Genomic DNA, 20,489 nt, shown 5'->3' with positions numbered 1-20,489 from the left:
TAAGGAGTTGTCTCATGCTTGGTCAGAGGAATTGGACTCCCACAGCAGACCAAAAATATAATGCTTCTTTAAATTAACTTCTTTTAAAATTTTGGGTCAGTTCAAACACTTACTTAGTGAAGAAAACAAGATTTATGTATTTTTTCCTATAAAACAGATAACAGTATATAGAACAAATGATTAGTTACATTTATATAATTTTATATATATAAAATTATATATATATATATATAAAATTATATATATTTGAGACAGAATCTTGCTCTGTCGCCCAGGCTGGAGTTCAATAGCGCGATCTCAGCTTACTGCAACCTCTGTCTCCCGGGTTCAAGCTATTGTCCTGCCTCAGCCTCCTGAGTAGCTGAGACTACAGGCACACGCCACTATGCCCAGCTAATTATTTTTTTATTTTTAGTAGAGACTGGGTTTCACCATGTTGGCCAGGCTGGTCTCGATCTCCTGACCTTGTGATCAACCTGCCTCGGCCTCCCAAAGTGCTGGGATTACAGGCATGAGCCACCAGGCCTGGCCATTTAAATATATGAAAATGTAACATTATTATCTTATTTTAAGTAATTAAGATATCATGGAGATATCATGATTTTCTTGAACAAACAGTCCCAGAAAAGGCATATGAAAAACTTTAACAAATAATAACATAAATTACCTACGTGAACAATAGTGGATTTATGTTTTTTACTTAGAAACTCTATGATCCTAAACTCTTGTAAAACAATGGCTGAGTTGTTATACCTGTTAAATGTGGAAAAATGCCTACAGTTTTATGGGATACATGTTAAATAGAAGTAAATGTTAGTTATTATTAAACTTAATTGCCAAATTTCTTCTAACATGTATATGCTGGTGCCTTTATATCACAAAAATACTAAAAAAATAAATAACTCAGATGAGTTTCCACCCTGGAGGTCAGTGCCTTTTATAGATGTGAATCTATTGATTTTACAGTAGTTATTTAAGGAGTAAATATGAAAATCTAAGTCTGACTAATAATTAACTCAGCACTGGGAAAACTGAGTGAGAGATTCATGTAGAGTTATAATTAGGAAATCATTTGAATCTTTAAAGAAACACCAGAAAACAAAAAAAAAGTGAGCAAAATGTATTAAAAAATAACAACATTAAATCATTTTGTTAAAAAACACAAGAGTAACTTAGCTAGAGTAGGTCATGGGCAAGAGACATGAGACAAAAATTCGTAAAAGAGAAAACAAAACAAATAATTTTTCATTTTTTTAAAAAAGAATAAAGCATAAAACATTTTGTGTAGGAATAGTGAAACAATTAAAGTATTTCAATAAACTAAAGAGGAATATCAGAAAACATCATCATTAAATAATAAATACATTCAAATATTTTTAAATAAATGTAAACTATCTGAGGAAATTAAATAAATAAGACAAAGGAATATACTATCTGAAAATGTAATATCCACTAGGAATGTTATTTGGTAACAAAAATCTTTCTGTTCAAAATAAAGTAGTCTCAATGTCATAGGAAGTTTTGGCAAATAATGAAGAAATATATCTTATAAAAACCTTTTTTGATAATAGAGAGTAAAAAAAGGAGAGAATAATCTGCTCATTTTATGAAGATAGTACAGTTCTGTAATATAACCAACAACCAATATCACAGAAACACAAAACTAAATACTAAATATCCTAGTAGACTATGAAAATAATAAAACATTATCAAGTATGTTGGACAAGGGAAACAAAATATAATGTAGGCTTTAAAATTTTTTTTATTTAGAAAGCAAAATAAAATAGGCTGCTAACAAAACATAATAATACAAGTCTAGTGAAAAACAGGCTGTTCTCTATTACTATAACATTCAGCAGTAACTTTTGTTTGTTTGTTTATTATACTTTAAGATTTAGGGTACATGTGCACAACATGCAGGTTTGTTACATGTACATACATGTGCCATGTTGGTGTGCTGCACCCATTAACTTGTCACTTAACATTAGGTATATCTCCTAATGCTATCTCTCCCCACTTCCCCCACCTCACAACAGGCCCCAGTGTGTGATGTTCCCCTTCCTGTGTCCATGTGTTCTCATTGTTCAATTCCCACCTAGGAGTGAGAACATGCGGTGTTTGGTTTTTTGTCCTTGGGATAGTTTGCTGAGAATGATGGTTTCCAGCTTCATCCATGTCCCTACAAAGGACATGAACTCATCAATTTTTATGGCTGCGTAGTATTCCATGGTTTATATGTGCCACATTTCCTTAATCCAGTCTATCACTGTTGGACATTTGGGTTGGTTCCAAGTCTTTGCTATTGTGAATAGTGCACGTATGTTTATGTCAGTAATTTTTTTTAAAAGAAAGACATGATAAGGGACCTCAACGTTTCCATCTAAAATGGTTCTTTGGTAGATGGTACTACAGGACCATCCTAAGGTAGGCAACCTTTGTTTCTTACATTAGAAACAAAACCAGAAATGATAGAAATGTTGTAGTTAGAACATAAGAACTTTAAAATAGCCATTATATACATGATAGGTGATTTAAATAAAAATATTAATGTAGTAGGAGAGACAAGGTAGCTATGAAAAGGAAGCAGGTGAAACTTCTTGAATTGAAAACAACAATCCTCAAATAAAAATAACATTGGATATTTGTTATGGTTTTTGAATTTTTTAACTTGTAATTTTTGTGGATGAATAAGACATACTATCTTGTAGCACTGCAGGGTGGTATAGTCAATAGTAACTTAATTGTACATTTACAGATAACTAAAAAAGTGTAATTGGATTGTTTGTAACATAAAGGATAAATGCTTGAGGGGAGTGAAAACCCCATTGTCTATGATGTCATTATTACACATTGCATGTCTGTATCGAAACATCTCATATACCCCATAAATATAAACAGTTAACATTGGATATTCTTAACAGCAAATTACGCAAAGCAGAAGAAAAATCAATGTACTTATTACAGAAATATAACAGAGTCTAAACTGCAAAGAAATACTCATGCTGAACAATGGTGATTGAGAGATTCTTCCCCTGTTCATAAATGTTAAAATGTAGAAAACAAGTATGTCTTACAATTTATGAAAGAAGGTTAAATAGGGCCTGATTGTGAAAGATTTGAAAGCCTGGCTAACAAGTTAAGTTTGATTTGTGGATGGTTGGAATTCACTATTTCTGACCAGGGGAGCAATGTGATCAGAGATGAGCTTTATGTATTGCAACATCCATCTTCTCCCAGGAATGGAAGAGTACAGAAGCCTGCCTGGCTGGGTTTGGGGAGCATATTGCTAAGGAAAACATAAACATGTCAATTTAGGTAATCTCTATTAGTTTACCCAATTACTATTCAGGTATTTACTTCTCCAAAAAATATCACCCGCAGCCACAAACCCTAGCTAATAGTTCCCCGCTGTAATATACACATCAGTACAAAGTGGAGGCAGTTTCAGAAAACAAGTATTAAGGAGATCTTGAAACCATGATTTTCAAAGCTGGAGATTCATTATTTCATCGCATAGTGTGCTGTTCCAGGAGTTTGCTTGTATTCTCATCCCAGACATTGAATAATGAATACAATTATAGCAGTAGGGAATCTGACAAGACAATGAGAAACAAGCTGACAATTATGGATATTAGTTGAATACAGTGACAGTTATTTACCCACATGAAATGAAAGGTGTATTTCTAAAATCGAGCTTATGCTTCAGAGAAACCTGGATGAATCATTTCATTTAGAATTTTTGGTTTGTTGAAAGAAAGTAAGACAATTCTACTGAATATATTGGGGACTTAAAATTAGGGTGATGAAAAGTCCTGGTTTACTGGGAGATAATTCAGTTTTATACGTATTGTCTTGGTTTACTTATAAATAAGAGACTCTTTCACTCCCAAATCTGCCCCTGATGGATTTTGAAACATTGATTTAATTAATTCACACTGCCATGAAAAGACGCCTGAGTGTTTGTATTGCATTCATGCCCTTGAAAATGGAATGGGAAAGATGTTTAAAATTTAGTTTTCATTTGATGACTTCAAATTTCTCTTCATATTTCCACAAAATGTATGTATGACATAAGTTCCTTTTAATTGCTTTAGGTTCACTGAGGAAGTATAGGACTCTGGGGAATTCTCTGCAACATCTTTTGAAGAATTATAGAACCCCTGATATATATAATGTAGATATAGTGCAGTTAAATGTACTGAAGAGTGTGGACTTGGGAGCAAAGTCTGGTTTGAACTCTGGTCCTGCCAAGTACTACCCCAATGACCTTAGGCAGGTCACTTAAGTTCTGTGCGGCTGCAGTCATACAGTTAATATAAGGATTAAATGAGTAGTTATAAAGTTATTAGACAGTATACGGCACATTCTTGTTAGAATTATGTAACTGTCTACTGTTGTACTATTTTCTATAGTAAATTAAGAAAAGATTTTTTTAAAAAGACAATTTATAGTTACTTCCAGCTCCAAGTATAAATTTTGCTGGGAGAAAAATGTGGATGGTGGTGGTTCACATACACTCTGGAAAAAATGCATATTAAGTATAAAAATATTCCTTGGCTGGCCATGGCGGCTCATGCCTTTAATCCCAGCACTTTAGGACACTCAGGTGGGAGGATTGTTTGAGCCCAGAAGTTAGAGGCCAGCTTGGGCACCACAGGGAGAGCCAGTCTTCACAAAAACTTTAAAAAAAGTGTTAGCCAGGCATGATGGCTCATACCTTTAGTCCCAACTACTTGGGAGGCTGAGGTGGAAGGTTTGCTTGAGCCCCTGAAGTTGAGGCTGCAGTGAGCCTAGGTCATGCCACTGCACTCCAGCCTGAGTGACAGAGGACGATCCTGTCTCCAAAAGAAGAACAAAAATTTCTTTACCCAGTGACTGTTAATTGATCTTTAACCATTTCCAGAACTAAAGACACAGTGAAAGGATTAAGATAATTTGTAGAAATGTGACACCCAGCACTACCACAGAGAGGAAATGCTACTTAAAAAAGTCGACCACAGGAAAAAATCAAGTGGTATTATATGAATTATCATAAGGCTTTAAGCTAATAGCATAGCTTGGCTAATCCTATACCAACTCCAAAATCCTTCCTTAATGGCCCACACGATGGAATCTGAAAAAGCTAAAATACATCTCTTTCCCTGTCTTTGCCCTTTAGTTTTCATGCAACGGGTACAAACAATGAAATTTCAACAGAGATTTCCTGGGGTAGGATGCAGAGTTCTTAGGAAATCTTCTGTTTTCTTATAAAAGTGAGAGCCTGAAGTAGGTGATGATTCTCATCACATTTTACTGCTTTGAAATAGAAAATTAAAGCCTGAATATTCAGTGGGAAATTTTTCAACCATGAAATGATAGATAATCTGCTAAGTAAAATGATCACAAAAGAAAGGAGGAGATGGTATTGTTAAACCATTGAAGTCCTGGGCTGCTATCTCTTGATTTCTTGGTATTTGAGGAAATAAATACCTCTGTTAAATTCAGTTTATGTTTACTTTTTGAAAATGTTTTTGCCTTCAAACACATTTTTAAAGTATTCAAGAGGGTATGAGGGCTAAAGCTCTATAAATCATCCTGAAATCTTAAGGTTTGCGTTCATGAATATTATTTGAGGATGTGTGGTATGGTTTGGATTTGTGTTCCCACTCAAATCTCATGTTAAATTGTCATCCCCATTGTTGGAGGAGGGACCTGGTGGGAGGTGATTGGATCATGGGGGCCAAGTTCCTTTGCTAATCTCATGATAGTGAGTGAGTTCTCATGAGATCTGGTTGTTTAAAAGTGTGTAGCACCATCCCAGCACTTTGGGAGGCCTAGGCGGGTGGATCACGAGGTCAGGAGATCAAGACATCCTGGCTAACACAGTGAAAACCTGTCTCTACTAAAACTACAAAATATTAGCCGGGCTTGGTGGCAGGTGCCTGTAGTCTCAGCTACTTGGGAGGCTGAGGAAGAAGAATGGCAGGAACCTGGCAGGGGGAACTTGCAGTGAGCTGAGATTGCGCTACTGCACTCCAGACTGGGAGACAGGGCGAGATTGCATCCCAAAAAAAAAAAATTATGTAGCACGTCTCCCTTCATTCTCTCCTTCCTTCTCCCTCTGTGTAAGAAGTGCCTGCTTCCCTTCACCTTCCACCATGATTGTAGGTTCCTGAGGCCTCCCAGCTCCCAGGTATGCTTCCTGTATAGCCTTTGGAAATGTGAGTCAATTAAACCTCTTCTCTTTATAAATTACCTCTACTCTTTATAAATTATAAATATGCTTTTATGAATTACCCAGTCTCAGGTAGTTCTTTATAGCAATGCAAGAATGAACTAATACAATGTGTAATACACCAAGGACTTTATAGAAACTTTGGGGAGGAGTTTGCTACTGCTCCAAGCACTGCATAAAAAATTACAAGAAATGCAAAGAAAGGAACAAAGCACAACTCTTTAAAGCAGACAGTACAAGATATTGTAAGTAGACTTAAAAAAACTTCAAGAAATCATTGATAAGAGTTGCTACAGTCCCAAACAACAGACAGTGTCAGAATAAATATATTTTAATTCTTAGATATGTGTTTTGTTATTTGTCATTGCAAATGTGAGAAACTCATAACAGATGTGGACATCATACCATATTGTCTATAAAAAATCTGAAGCAAAATGTGAGTAGACATGTAGATATGCTTGATTTTCACTAAAACATCATGAACAAACAATTTTATTTCAGTGAAACTTTCACTACCTATAGGTGCCAGAATCTTGAGTGGGACTCAAGTTAATTGTGCTGACTTTAAAATTTTATTCAAATAAATTACTGATATATTTAACAAAATAGAAGCATTTTCAAATAAAATACAAAAAAAAAGAGAAATTACACATAGATCTCTGGAGAGATATATTCTACTTTTAGATTAGAAGACTTAATAAAATAAAGATTCTGTTTCTCTCCAAATATATATACAAATTCAATGCCATTCTCTCCTTGAAACCCTGGAATTTTTTTTTTTTTTTGGAAGTAGGGGTATGCATGAGTTCAGTGATAGCCAAAAAGCTTTAAAGAATAAGAACACAGTAAGAGGGCATATTCTACTAAGTATTCTGACTTAATGTAGAGATAAATCAATTAAGAAAGTGTAAAATTTGTGGAAAGACAAACAGATAATGGAATAGAAGAAATAGTCCAGAAACACCAATAAACTCACTAGCACAGTAGGAGGTTTCCCATCTCTTTTATGCCTAAGATTTCAGAAAAAAGATCCTGTTCCACAGACTTGAATATGTCGAACATTCTGGGTTCTATTTTGTTCTTCTGTGCATTGTAGTCATTGTGCCTAACTTGTCTCTTGCGGTTCGTTGGCCTCTGTAACTCCAGGGTCCTGTCATATACAGTAATGCCTGGGAGCTCTGCAGCATCCTCCACCATTAGGACAGCCACCAAAACTCTCTGTTATTATAGTGTAGATATCAGTGGTTTTGCAAGGACCTACCCTTCGGACTCTTTAATGTGGGGAGGGAACAAGTTCTCTCCCTGATTAATCCACTGTCATATTTCTATATTTTTGGATACCTTCCCTTATATGCTACCAAGGGAGTGATGGCATCTCATCCTCCTTGAATGTGGGCCTAGTTGAGCTTAATTTTTGTCAGTCAACCAAGAAAACCACTACAGCCAATCCTTTTTAAAGCATGCAAATAATGAATTGTTATAATGTCCAGGTCTTCGCTTTAAACTGATTTCCAGTATCAAGTCTGTTTTCGTTTTGTAATCCATGGTGCTAGAACATAATAGCTGAAATGAAAAAAAAAGGATAAAAATACTAATATTATCATGACATTTAATATATTTGAACAGTTCTTCATAAGCTAATTATCATACAAACAATATGAAGATGTTCTGTGTATCTTCATCAATACTTCACTACTAAAATGCTTTGTTAACTGCTAATGAAAAAACAAGTAGTTAATTATAAAGTGACAGCCATTGAACTGCAAATTTTAGTGCTTTTATTTTAGCAAGTGACTGTTACCATCTCAGAATCTGTCATGGCACTGCATAATCTCAGTCTGAAAAGCAAATATAAAACATGTCTTCAGTATTTTGATTGAGTTAAAAATGGTCCTCTGTTAAAATAAGAAATCATATTCTTTTTTTTTTTTTTTGAGACAAAGTCTTGCTCTGTCACCCAGGCTGGAGTGCAGTGGCATGATCTCAGCTCTCTGCAAGCTCCACCTCCAGGGTTCACGCCATTCTTCTGCCTCAGCCTCCCGAATAGCTGGGACTACAGGCACCCGCCACCACGCCAGGCTAATTTTTTTTTTTTATGTTTTAGTAGAGGCGGGGTTTCATCGTGTTAGCCAGGATGGTCTCGATCTCCTCACCTCGTGATCCACCCACCTCGGCCTCCCAAAGTGCTGGGATTACAGGGATAAGCCACTGCACCTGGCCCAATAAATCATATTCTTTATGTTCAGTTCATTTTGTTTAATCTACCAATCCTACTTATGCAAGAATCTTTTTGTTTGCTAAGTATCTACTTATAGGGAGAAGGAATATATATATATATATTTTTTTCATATACCTTTTAATATTTAAGTATATATTAAGTACTTATATATATTTAATATATGCTTATATATTCCAAGGTATATGGATGTATGTTTGTGTATATGTGAGTGTGTGTGTGTATATATATCATATACAGAGAGAGATAGATAGATACAGATTCATCTTGCCCAAAAATGACAGTTCTTTTTCTGGGGACTTTCAACAAAGAATGCCAGCAATCTCTAAAGCAGAATTTTTTTCCTTCCAGAAAATTCTTTCTTCAAGAACACTTAGTTAATTCCCTTCTTTTATATGCTAAATAAAAAACTGCATAAATTTATTTTTACCTATTTTTAATACACTGATGTGTTTCTTAAGATGTTTACTAGTTTCAGTGTTCTGTTTTCCTGTATAATTTCTCTTTATAAAAATAACTTGCTGTTTGTGACTAATAGCAGATCTATGAGGGGGCGTTACTAAGAAAAACAGATTTTATAGGAGAACTCTCACCCCTCTAGTGACAACATCTTACATTATATGCTTTGATACTGAATTTTATGCATTTGCATGAGATAAAAATGCATTTATAATAACACATAAATTGTAAGAACTGTTTTGGAAAGATCACTTGTATTTGTGAGATTTAGAGGATTTATGACTATTGATTGCGTCTTTCTCTTAGAAGAGGTCCACACAAATGTGACATTCTGTCATGTCAGAATGTAAAAAAAAAAAAAAATGCAATCTAAATTCAACTACTTCATTCATCTTTTAGAACCATTTTTAAAGTGTTCATTAATTCTAACTTTCTTCATTTCTGAAATGAAGTTCAATAAACCGAACAAGCACTTTATCTTCCAAAAGTGATTCGTTAGAAAATTCCTCTGTTGGATTTAATTAGGTGAGATGTCTGCAAGTGGGTAATTAGTTCACTCAGCAGATGAATTCAGAAATGTTTCTCAGAAGGCAGCTTTATTGTATTTTCACCTTCATGTACCAAGAGGAAACATTTTCAAAAATAAAAACTTCTAATGAAACTGTTCTCCTTCCACTGGTGTAATTCCAAATAAACAGCACCCCAGATAAAATATATATAATCTTTAATCAGTAATTTATGCTTCAAAAAGGTGTGTAATACATTATTAAAAATTTTATGAAAACAGATACTGTCATATGGAAGATACCAAATTTAAATAGATATTACTTGGAAATAGCATCCATATTTTACCATAAAGAAAACAACGGAACAAAGGATATTAGATACGCTTGGCAAGACTGAATTTTATCTTAGTAACATAATAGAGCTAAAGCTTTTTACTACAAAATACTTTAAATAATTGCCTCAACTAGGGAACTTGACTTTCAGCATTTATTATTCAAATTACTGAACTAGATCTATGGATTCCTATTACCACATATATATATTGCATTACTGAGAGATTAACTTGACCTCTCTCAAATTAACCAGTGCCAATAAGGCAAACCCAATCACATTATAACTACAAGAGTCATCTATACAATAGAGCTATATCTGATGTCTTTGTAAAATTATAAAATTTTAATGCTAGTTTTAAAATATTTATGCCAGAGAGAAAAAATTAATGGATTTTGTTCCTGGGTTCCAGATTAGAGAATTGCTCAGAGAAAGAATTTGTATGATGTTTATTCCCACAATTGCATTTGAGCCTTAAGCTTTTGCTTTCTTTAAGATTTTATTAATGCCCCAAATCCTGCAGCTTTTGCTACAACAGAGGATGGCCCTTTACATTTCTGTGTCTAATACAGGCAATGCATATCTGCAAATATTATTTTGTACACTAAATTGCATCTACAGTTTCATGTGATATATATCCCATATTAAATATTTATTATGCTTTTATGAAGCACGATTATACGTATTTAGTTTTCATTAAATTGTAAGCAGAATATACACAAGAATAGAAATATATTTTTAAACAAGAAGAGAATAGATTTTTCAATCTGAAAGAAAAAGTTTCATGATGAAATAGTTGTGTTTTCTTTGTTTAAATAATTGCATCACCCTAATTACTTGACACACGCAAGCACACAGTTTTAAAGGATAATGATCATTCCTTAGAATTCCACACAGTATTGTTTTACCAAAAAACAATCCAACTGAATATTCACATTTACCATTCACAACATCCAGGTCTTGCTTTTCTTAGTCAAAGGAGGTTAAGATTCCCTGTTCTGCATTCACGGTGTTGTTGCCTAACCAAGTTTGAGAGTAACTTAATTTTGTTTTAGATTTTTGATGCCCTTTCATTTAGTTACCATGTGGAAAAGGGTCTATTATAAGTATTAAAGCAACTAGAATATACAATGTTGAACAGTTACACTCTCAAGGGGATACTCAGGTTAGTTAGGGGAAAATTATTCTCTTCTACATGTCTCTTCATTTCACAGATGTGAAGAGAACAGGGAATACTTCTTGGAATACGGCGTAAGCACTCGTTACAATTAGAAATTACTTTGGAAATATGCACCAAAGTAAGAAGCACTTTCCTTTGTGTAGTGATTATGAATATAATCGCATCATCTACCAACATATGTCACCTTTTGTTTTGAATTTTAACTCTTTTATTTCCTGGTTTTCTATGTTACATTGTACTAAGTCCTCTAGTTTGTTTTATGTAAGTGATAATAGTAGGCAAACTTGGTCCCTCGTCTTAAACAGCAACGGGAAAGTTTTACCATTAAATACAGCATTTGCTACAGTTTTCGTACGGAATATTTTTGACTAGCTGTGGAGTTCATTGCTATTCTTCGTTTGCTAAAAGTTGTTATCATGAATGAATAGTTCAATTCTATTAGTTTTTCCTGTATCTAGCTTGCTAATTGTTTCATTTTTTATTACTTAATCATTTTCTTTTAATCTCAAAGAAGCTCACAGATAATGCCGAAGTCCACAGATGAGAGTTTGAGAACCGCTGCTTAGACATCAGTTAAGATTTTTAATGAAGATTTACTTCAGTTAAGATGTTTTTCGAGTGGTGAACTTTCTTGCCCCTGGTTTATGTGAAAATATCGCTACTTGTTTTCGTCCTTTAATGATGCTTTCACTGTATTCCCAATTCTAGATTTAGACATGTTGTTTGGACCTTTGTACATATTATTCCACATGCTTTTGAACTCCATTGATGTTTTTCAGAAGTAAAATGTCAGTTGACTCATTTTTTTCTTGTAGAAAGCTGTCTTTTTTTCTCTGAATGTTTTAAGAATTATTTCTGTATCTGTACTGGTTTTCTCTTGCTGCCGTACAAATTACTGCAAACTTAGTGGCTTAAAACAACACAAACGTATTAACTTCCAGTTGCACATAAATCCCCAAAGCCTGTCGTTGGGCCAAAATCATGGTCAACAGGATGACTTTTTCTATTAAATCAAATGAAGTTTACTTGTTAATTACAGTCTTAGAAATGAGTGTTTTCATTTATCTATTTGCATTTTATAAATATATAAGAATATATTTATATGTAACAATTTCATACAAACATAATAATGATCTATCATTTTCTGTTTTGTTTAACTCCTTAGGAACTGGCGTCAGGGTTATATTAGCTTCATTCTCTGCTTTAAACAGCTTTTGTGGTTCTGTAGTTACTTATATTTGAAAGCTGAAACAAACTGCTTCTTATGGTTTTTATGAACATAGAGACAAAAGCATTCTCCAGATCAACAACCACATACTAGGTGTTAAAATTTGTATGAGGCCAGGTGCAGTGGCTCACTGCTGTAATTTCAGCACTTTGGGAGGCTGAGGTGGGCAGATTTCTTGACCCCAGGAGTTCAAGATCAGCCTGGGCAATATAGCAAGACTTTGTCTCTACAAAACATACAAAAAATTAGCCATGGGCCTGTAGTCCCAGTTACCTGGGAGGCTGAGGTGAGAGGATCAACTGAGCCCCAAGGTCAAGGCTCTGGTGAGTTATGATTGTGCCACTGCACTCTACGCTGGGTAACAGAGTGAGATACTGTCAAACAAACAAACAAACAAACTTGCATGATACGTATGCTTTAGTAAAGACACATTGGCACAGGCAAGTGTGATATAAATCACCAGTTAATTTAATTAATGACATTTTGTCTTTATTCTCCAAAATTATTCTAGTGTCTGTACAGGCCAAGTAGGTGAGTTAAATGGACAAATGTACATGAGATAGTAATAATTAGTCTTGCGTCTTGCAAGTCTTTTTTTTTTTTTTTTTTTTTTTTTTTTTTTTTTTTTTTTTAAGATGAAGTCTCACTCTGTCACCCAGGCTGGAGTGCAGTGGTGCGATCTCAGCTCGCTGTAATCTCCACTCCCTGGGTTCAAGTGATTCTCCTGCCTCAGCCTACCGAGTAGCTGGGATAACAGGCACCTGTCACCATGCCCAGCTAATTTTTGTATTTTTAGTAGAGACAGGGTTTTGCCATGTTGGCCAGACTGGTCTCAAACTCCTGACCTCAGGTGATCCGCCCACCTCAGCCTCCCAAAGTGCTGGGATTACAGCTGTGAGCCACTGCGCCCCCCCATCCTGCAAGTCCTGATGGACACCAACATTTGCGATCCATCCAAGAATAAGCTATTTTTTTGGGCTTAATATTTTAGTAGGCAGGAGTATTTCTGGGGACTTCCACTTTACTTTTCTTAATATAAATGCCCTATCTGCAAAGATGAGGTGATAAAATTTTTCTGTAGTATGTGTGCGTGTGTGTGTGTGTGTGTGCGTGTGTGTGTGTGTAGCAGGTGGACCATAGTGGTATTTTGCATCTGTAGGATTTCATTTAAGCTAAGAGCCAGTATGTAGTATATTAGCATGTTTAGTTCAATTAGTTCATGCTCTCAAATCACAGTATATCAATAATTTGTGTGTCAGCACACACACACATAATTTATAGAAATGAATTAGAATATAATGATTATTTTGAAATGCACACTCCCTTTCATTTTTAAATAATATTTCCAGAGAATTTTTTTTTTAATTTTGTACCTCAGATTTTTCTAATTGAAAGATTTTAACCATGTTATTTCTCATACATTTGACCAACAAGAGATTGTTTAAAATAGTATCTTAAACTAATAGTTATTGGGACAATTTAAATAACTCACTGGGTGCTTATGTTATACATTTCTGCCAAAAACAGTATTAATCGTGTGCTTAATTTATTCCAGAAATTTCACTGATGTGGGGGTTGGTAATAGTGCACCAAGAAAATGAGATTCTTTCTCTTACTGCAGGTAAGTGCTATTAATAATATAGGCCTGGGATGAGTAAGTAGCTTTCAGCAAAATGTAAATTAATCATCGCTTCTTTCACTTGAAAAGACTTACTATTAAAAAAAAATCAGAAATAAGCAGTGTACAAATTCTCCTAATCTCGATGAGAACCACATTTTGATTAGCAGTAGCCTAGTTTACACACAATAGAAACTAGCAGTACTCTCACTACTGGTGTCAAAATTATAGTATGTGATGTAATTACAATGTGTGGGTTCCTCTGGCCCCCAAGGACTTTGCTAACGTTGTTTATTCTGCCTGTTTGTAACGTCTTTCCAATTCCGTTGTTTAGTTAACTCTGCTCATCTTTTGAGACCCACTTTCTCAAAGGTCCCTCTTACAACTTCAGAGACAAGATCATTCCCTTGTAATTTTGTAAGATCTCTTATCACTCAGTAGCTTTCTTTACAATCATTTATCAAAGTTTATGCATTACTTATGTAATTATGTAATTGATGTATTAATTGTTATTATCCTCAAATGTTCCAAGAATAATAACTAATATTTATTGAACAACAATACCATGTCAAACACTGGGATCAAATAGTTTACATGTGCATATCCCTGTCATTCTCTGTGTATGTATTTGTGTGCATGTGTATTAATTTATGTATGCACATGTACATACATATACTTATAGACACATATGTCTGTATACATGAATATCCCATATATGTGTGTATATATATATACATATACGTAATCTCATTTAATGCAATAACATAATGTTAATGAATTTGTAAACCTAGAGTTAATACATATTAACTCCAAAAACCACCAATCTATATGTATGACCATTTATTCTCCTCCCTTTGCAAATGAATGTCCCTTGGAAAGCCTATTAATGGGTTTAGGGAAAGAGAATGAGATCTGTCATTTAAGACCTCGTAGTACTGCAAGTGTACACCTGCATTAGAAAATTTAATAATTCTCTACGTTAATATATTAAAGGAATGAAAAGAGCCACATGGTAATCTCAGTAGATTAAAAAAATAAACATTCACTAAAATTTAATGCACAGTTAAAATAATAAAAATATTAAATTGGAATGGGAAAAACCTTCTTTTTATAAGCTAGAAAATACATTAGCAAAAGTCTAAATTAAACATCAAATTAAGGGTAAATAGGATAAACATTTTTATTAAAGTCAGAAACAAGCAAAACATCCATTATAAACTACATTATGCATTATCATTCTGAAACTCTGAGCCAACATGCAAGTAAAAGGAAAAAAAAAGATAAATTAGGAGGACAAATTGGTTAGGAAGTAACAAATCCTTGATGTTTTCAGACGATATTATTGTCTAAAAAATCTAAAGAATCAGCTGACAAATTGAAGGTACTCATAGACAGTTTAGCAAGATCAATATATGATTTATTTAACAACTTAAGAGCTATCTTATGTGCCTGTATTATTCTATAAAGGAAATAAAAACAATTAAGAAAATTATTTTAAATGGTACTAAATTACATCCAGCAGGATATGTGGAAAAAAAAGTGTTCTGTGGGATGCCATAATAGCTAACAATTTTTGTGAGTTCATTTTGTAAAATGCACTGTTTTATATTCTTTGCACAGCCCTTCTTTACCGTTGCTAAAATCATATATATCAGAAAAAGAATTTTTTGTTGCTCAAAGTTATAAAATTCACAACGAAAAGGCACCTTGGTGGAACAGATTGAGAGAATCTAGTAAATATCAGCGGCACAAATCCCATAACTTAGCAATTCTACTTCTTTTATATTAGTTAGAGAACAAGTCAAATATAGACACAAGAAGGAGGTTAACTACAAATTACAAATTATTTATAATGACCCCCAAAAAGGATGATAAAAATCATTAGCAAAGGGGAATACATAATTTGAGAATTCTCAACACCATGATTTTATTATCCATTAGACTTCAATGGAATAGGATGAAGTATATCATTCATATGCACTGATACTAAGAATTACCGAGATGTACTATAAATGAAAAAGCTATTTATTACATGTTAAAATAACAAATGTATTGGAAACATCCTGTCACCAAGCAATGACATATCTCAAGTCACATATGCATACATATGTAATTGTGTAGGTAGAAAAAATTCTGGAAAGAAACCAAACAGTACTGTAATAATAGCTATCTCTGGGAAGCATACTGGACTGGGAAAAATTGTAAAGGAACATTATTTTCACTTACGTAAGCTTTAAAAATAAAAATATGTATTACCAGGCCAGGTGCAGTGGCTCACGCCTGTAATCACTTTGGGAGGCTTAGGCGGGTGGATTATTAGAGGTCGGGAGTTTGAGACCAATCTGGCCAACATGGTGAATCCTCTCTCTACTAAATATACAAAAATTATCTGGGTGTGGTGGTGGATGCCTATAATCCCAGTTACTCAGGAGGCTGAGGCATGAGAACTTGAACCCAGGAGGCAGAACTTTGCAGCAAGCCGAGATCGCATCACTGCACTCTAACCCGGGCAACACAGCAAGACCCTGTCTCAAAACAAACAAACAAACACACAAAACATATATATATATATATGTATGTATGTATATATATATATATGTATGTATATATATATAACATTGCATTTATAATTTAAATAATTAAAATGCCTCTAATATATAAGGTAAGGCATTCACTTTCTTATGACATTATTTAATGTCATAAGAAAAAGTCTTTATATATCTATGAAGATAATTTTGACTGAATTAATGACATATTTTATAAAAACAAAATTTCAAGCATGTAGTAAAAAAAATTGAAGACTAGTTAACCTTAAAACAAGAAAAAAATATGAATGAAATTCTAGTCAAGTAAAACAAAATAGAAGAAAAAGCAACTGACCCGTCAACTCTTTACCTCCAAGCCTTCAATTACAGATACTTTTATAGCCAGGTTAATTTAAATATTTAAATAAAGAAAAAATTTATGCTCTCTAAACAGATATTAAGTACACAAGAAGATATAAATTACTTCTGAAAGCTAATATCCATAGCTAAAATTTTAAGAATAATATAATAAAATGAATACATTGTTCCTTTTATCAAAGTATATGCAAAACGTATCATCAAACCTAGGTAAATATATATTTGTAGAATAACCTATCTGGCAAATGGTATGTATTCCAGGAATGAAAAGATGCTTTACTATGATAACATATGTAAATAAGACAACTCATTAATTAATTAGGTGACGTTAAGCCCATTTATAGGTGTGATAGCCCCAGTTTCAGGCAGGTGCTGGAAACTGAACTAGTGCTTGCTACTGAGCAGTGATATCTATATGCGGCCAGGATTATTTTTTATATGCTGGAGGTTTCATAGGAATACATTTGTAGACTGCAGTTCTTGATGAATGGCACTAACAAGCAGAAACTGATAATTCTGGAAAACAGGATACACACATACTAAGAATGAATCAATATTTGCATACGTTCTTTCATAATCACAAAATCTTGCTGTCTACCCAAACTTCATGGGTTAATCTACACAGACCCATATTTTCTTTTTTTTTAGCTCATAAGTCATTGATACACCAACACAGAAGTTAAATATTGAGAGCAAAGTTCTAGGACAACTTGAATTCATAAATGGTGCAATCTGGAAAACATAAAATCCAAATATTAAATCATAAAATAAAGTCAAAGAGCAAAATAATTACTTACATAATAGGCAAGATGGATTGAAAATTCATAGCATTTAGAAAGGTTTTGGATGCATCATTTATCTGTGATTCCTTCTCAGCTTTAGTGTGCTCAGAACATACTGGAAAACCTTACATAAATAGTAGCAGTCACGGTCCCCACAGTCCTTGTTCTGCTGAAGTCGGGATCTTATTAAAGTATTAACTTGGAAGAAACAAATAATTATTTTCCATTATTTTGCGGTAATAACATGAAACTTCCACTTATCATTTTAAATTTGACTAGACGTTAAGGTACTCATCTTTTTACTGTTAATGTAATGAATGTTAAATACACAGTAAAAACTGTACATTTTAATTTGCATAATTAAAATTTGTTTTTTAACCTATGTGAAAAAATATAATGTAAATTTCTTAGCAGAATATACATATCTAATTTTAGCTACATGAGATATTTCATCATAACTTCTTGCAGAATTTAAAAAATCTATAAAAAGAATGAATGTTTGAGCAATGGATTATATAATACATGGTTTTCATCTCCAAGTGGTTCTGATGAAACATTACTATCAATTTTAAAATATTGAGTTTGGTTGGGCGTGGTGGCTCACACCTGTAATCCCAGCACTTTGAGAAGCCATGGTGGGCAGATCACTTGCGATCAGAAGTTTGAGACCAGCCGGACTAAGGTGATGAAAACATACCTCTACTAAAAATACAAAAATTAGCTGGGCTTGGTGGCTCACACCTGTAATCCCAGCTACTAGGGAGGGTGAGGCAGGAGAATTGCTTGAACCCGGCAGGTGGAGGCTGCAGTGAGCCGAGATAGTGCCACTGCACACAAGGCTAAGCAACAGTGAGACTCGGTCTCAAATAAATAAATATAAAAATATTGAATTTTACCACTAACATATATTTACTTGTACATGTCATTTCTCAATACTATTTTAACAATATAAAAAAGATACAACTATTAAAGTTTAAAAATACTGAGATAAATGTACAATTTTAAATGTTTTCACAAATAAAATATGATCATATATTCAAATTCATCTTTAAAAGAGTTTAAGATGATAATATAATTATTTGTGAACGTGATTTTCATTTCAGTGGATTTCAAAAGTTTGTTCTGATTACAATTAAAAAATATATTCCAAGGACACTTGAATATAAATTGAACAAAAGCCTCTTTGGTGGTGCTTGCTTAAATGGTCTCATTCATTCTCCATTTTCAACTTTGAGCTATGAAAACAATTTTAAAATCAAAGTTAGTACATTTCCATTTCTCCAGTGTCAACTAGTCAAATATTACTCAAAGTCTTATTTCATATATTTTATTTATCAAATTAGAAAGTGCTATTTTACAATATTGTAAATGTTGAGACATGAATAAATTTATAGTTGACTGACTTTCTAAGTTTTACCGTTTTCTTTTTGTGGACAGCCAGTAAATGTCTGTGTATTATAAGTTAATTTAATCTAAATGTCCATGTTATTATTTAGTCATTAAAATAGTCTACTATTTAAATATTTTTGAAACAAAATGACAATGTTTATATCTTTTTTTTAACATACAAAAAAGAGTAATGACTTAGAGTAGTCTGAAAGTAATGCATTTCAGACACCTGATAGGGAGTGAATCTTGTTTTCCTAACTGTAGCTCTTTCGTTTTACCCTCGATAATTCCTTAACATCTAACACATGTGATAACCTAACGTACAAATAGTGTGACAGTGTCAATTCATGCTCTGAATATTAATGATATTTAATATTGTTTAAAAAATAAAATTGTGCGTTCTAATATTTCCTTCTAAAAACCAACAAAAGTTGTTGGGAAGAATATTTCCCAGTAGTAAGCATTGGATACTTCTAGGTAATATTTTGTTAGTTGGCTTGCTCTGTCTTTTATTGTAGAGTTATTGCCTAACATTTTAGGACTAGTATAATGCTTTTGTAATTAAAAATATGCGATCTCTGAAACATAAATTTGGCTTTTATTATGAGAATATTGCTGAAAGATTCAGTACATTCAATAGATTTTAAAACACTTTCATTTAAATCTCACTCTGAGAAATATTATATTTATTAAAAAATAATATGATTAGAAAAAAACACTGAACTGCAAAGGATTATTGTTGCTGGAGGTTTTTTATATATTATTCTTTGCTACAAATACATGGAAAAGTCATTGGTACTGACAGGACTGAGATTGAAAACCAAGTCCCCACTGAGTTGGCTTTTGCGGAATGTAACTGGCGAGAGTCTGTTGAAAGTTCTTTCCACTTCACCTTCTTTCCAAGTGGTGAAAATTATTTTAAATAGGCTCCAAACACATTGATGAGTGAATCAATAATCTATAACAAAGGAATGTGAAATATATTTAACGAACTATATATACACAACTAGTAATCATGAATGTACAAAGGGCAATATGAACATTGTAAAACAGCCAATTATTAAATTATTATGTAAACTGTTTTAAACAAAACAATAAATACCAAGTTTAGCAAAGTAAAGATGCCATTATTTCTATTGCATAAAACCTAATATCTGAATCTGAAATATAGTAAAATACCTCTGATTTCTGGCTTAATATATCACATTTTTTCCCCAAATTTATATGTTATATTTCTGTAAAGTAGTAAGAGCTGTGAGACCATTAGAGAATTAAATAAATTCACAAACTAACTTCAATGGACTGATACTTTATTAGGGAAATGGCTTGACTCTTAACTCAGGGACAACACTGCCCAAAATGTATTCAGTAAATTGATGGCATCAGAATTTAGGAACATAATTTAACTCACCAATTTTTGCATCTTCTCTCAGACCTAATGAATTGGGATTTCAGAGGGTTTGAGGCCTAGGAATCTGGATTTTTAATAAATTCCTTAGAGGATTCTAGTGATTACCTTAACTGAGTTGTGATTTTGAGTTTTGTTGAATCACTGCACCTCTTATCACCATATTTTAACTAATCTCATCTTAAGAATTAAGAAGATAGTCTATTTACATTTCCTGGTGGTCAAGAATTTGGTA

General features: G+C 33.3%; 1 long non-coding RNA gene across 1 annotated transcript in view; it reads left to right on the top strand.

Moving 5' to 3' along the window:
* The window catches only part of LOC131381176 (uncharacterized), a 62,772-nt gene that overhangs the window by 28,884 nt on the left and 13,399 nt on the right, over positions 1–20,489 (top strand). Inside the window, exon 3 of the long non-coding RNA XR_009209719.1 lies at positions 13,710–13,775. This is a non-coding gene — a long non-coding RNA (uncharacterized LOC131381176). The remainder of the gene's footprint in view (positions 1–13,709; positions 13,776–20,489) is intronic.

The sequence above is a fragment of the Hylobates moloch genome, unplaced genomic scaffold (genome assembly GCF_009828535.3).
Source record: "Hylobates moloch isolate HMO894 unplaced genomic scaffold, HMol_V3 SCAFFOLD_14, whole genome shotgun sequence".
Lineage (NCBI taxonomy): Eukaryota > Metazoa > Chordata > Mammalia > Primates > Hylobatidae > Hylobates > Hylobates moloch.
Note: the sequence above shows the minus strand (reverse complement) of the source record. Positions and strands in the feature narration are given on the sequence as shown.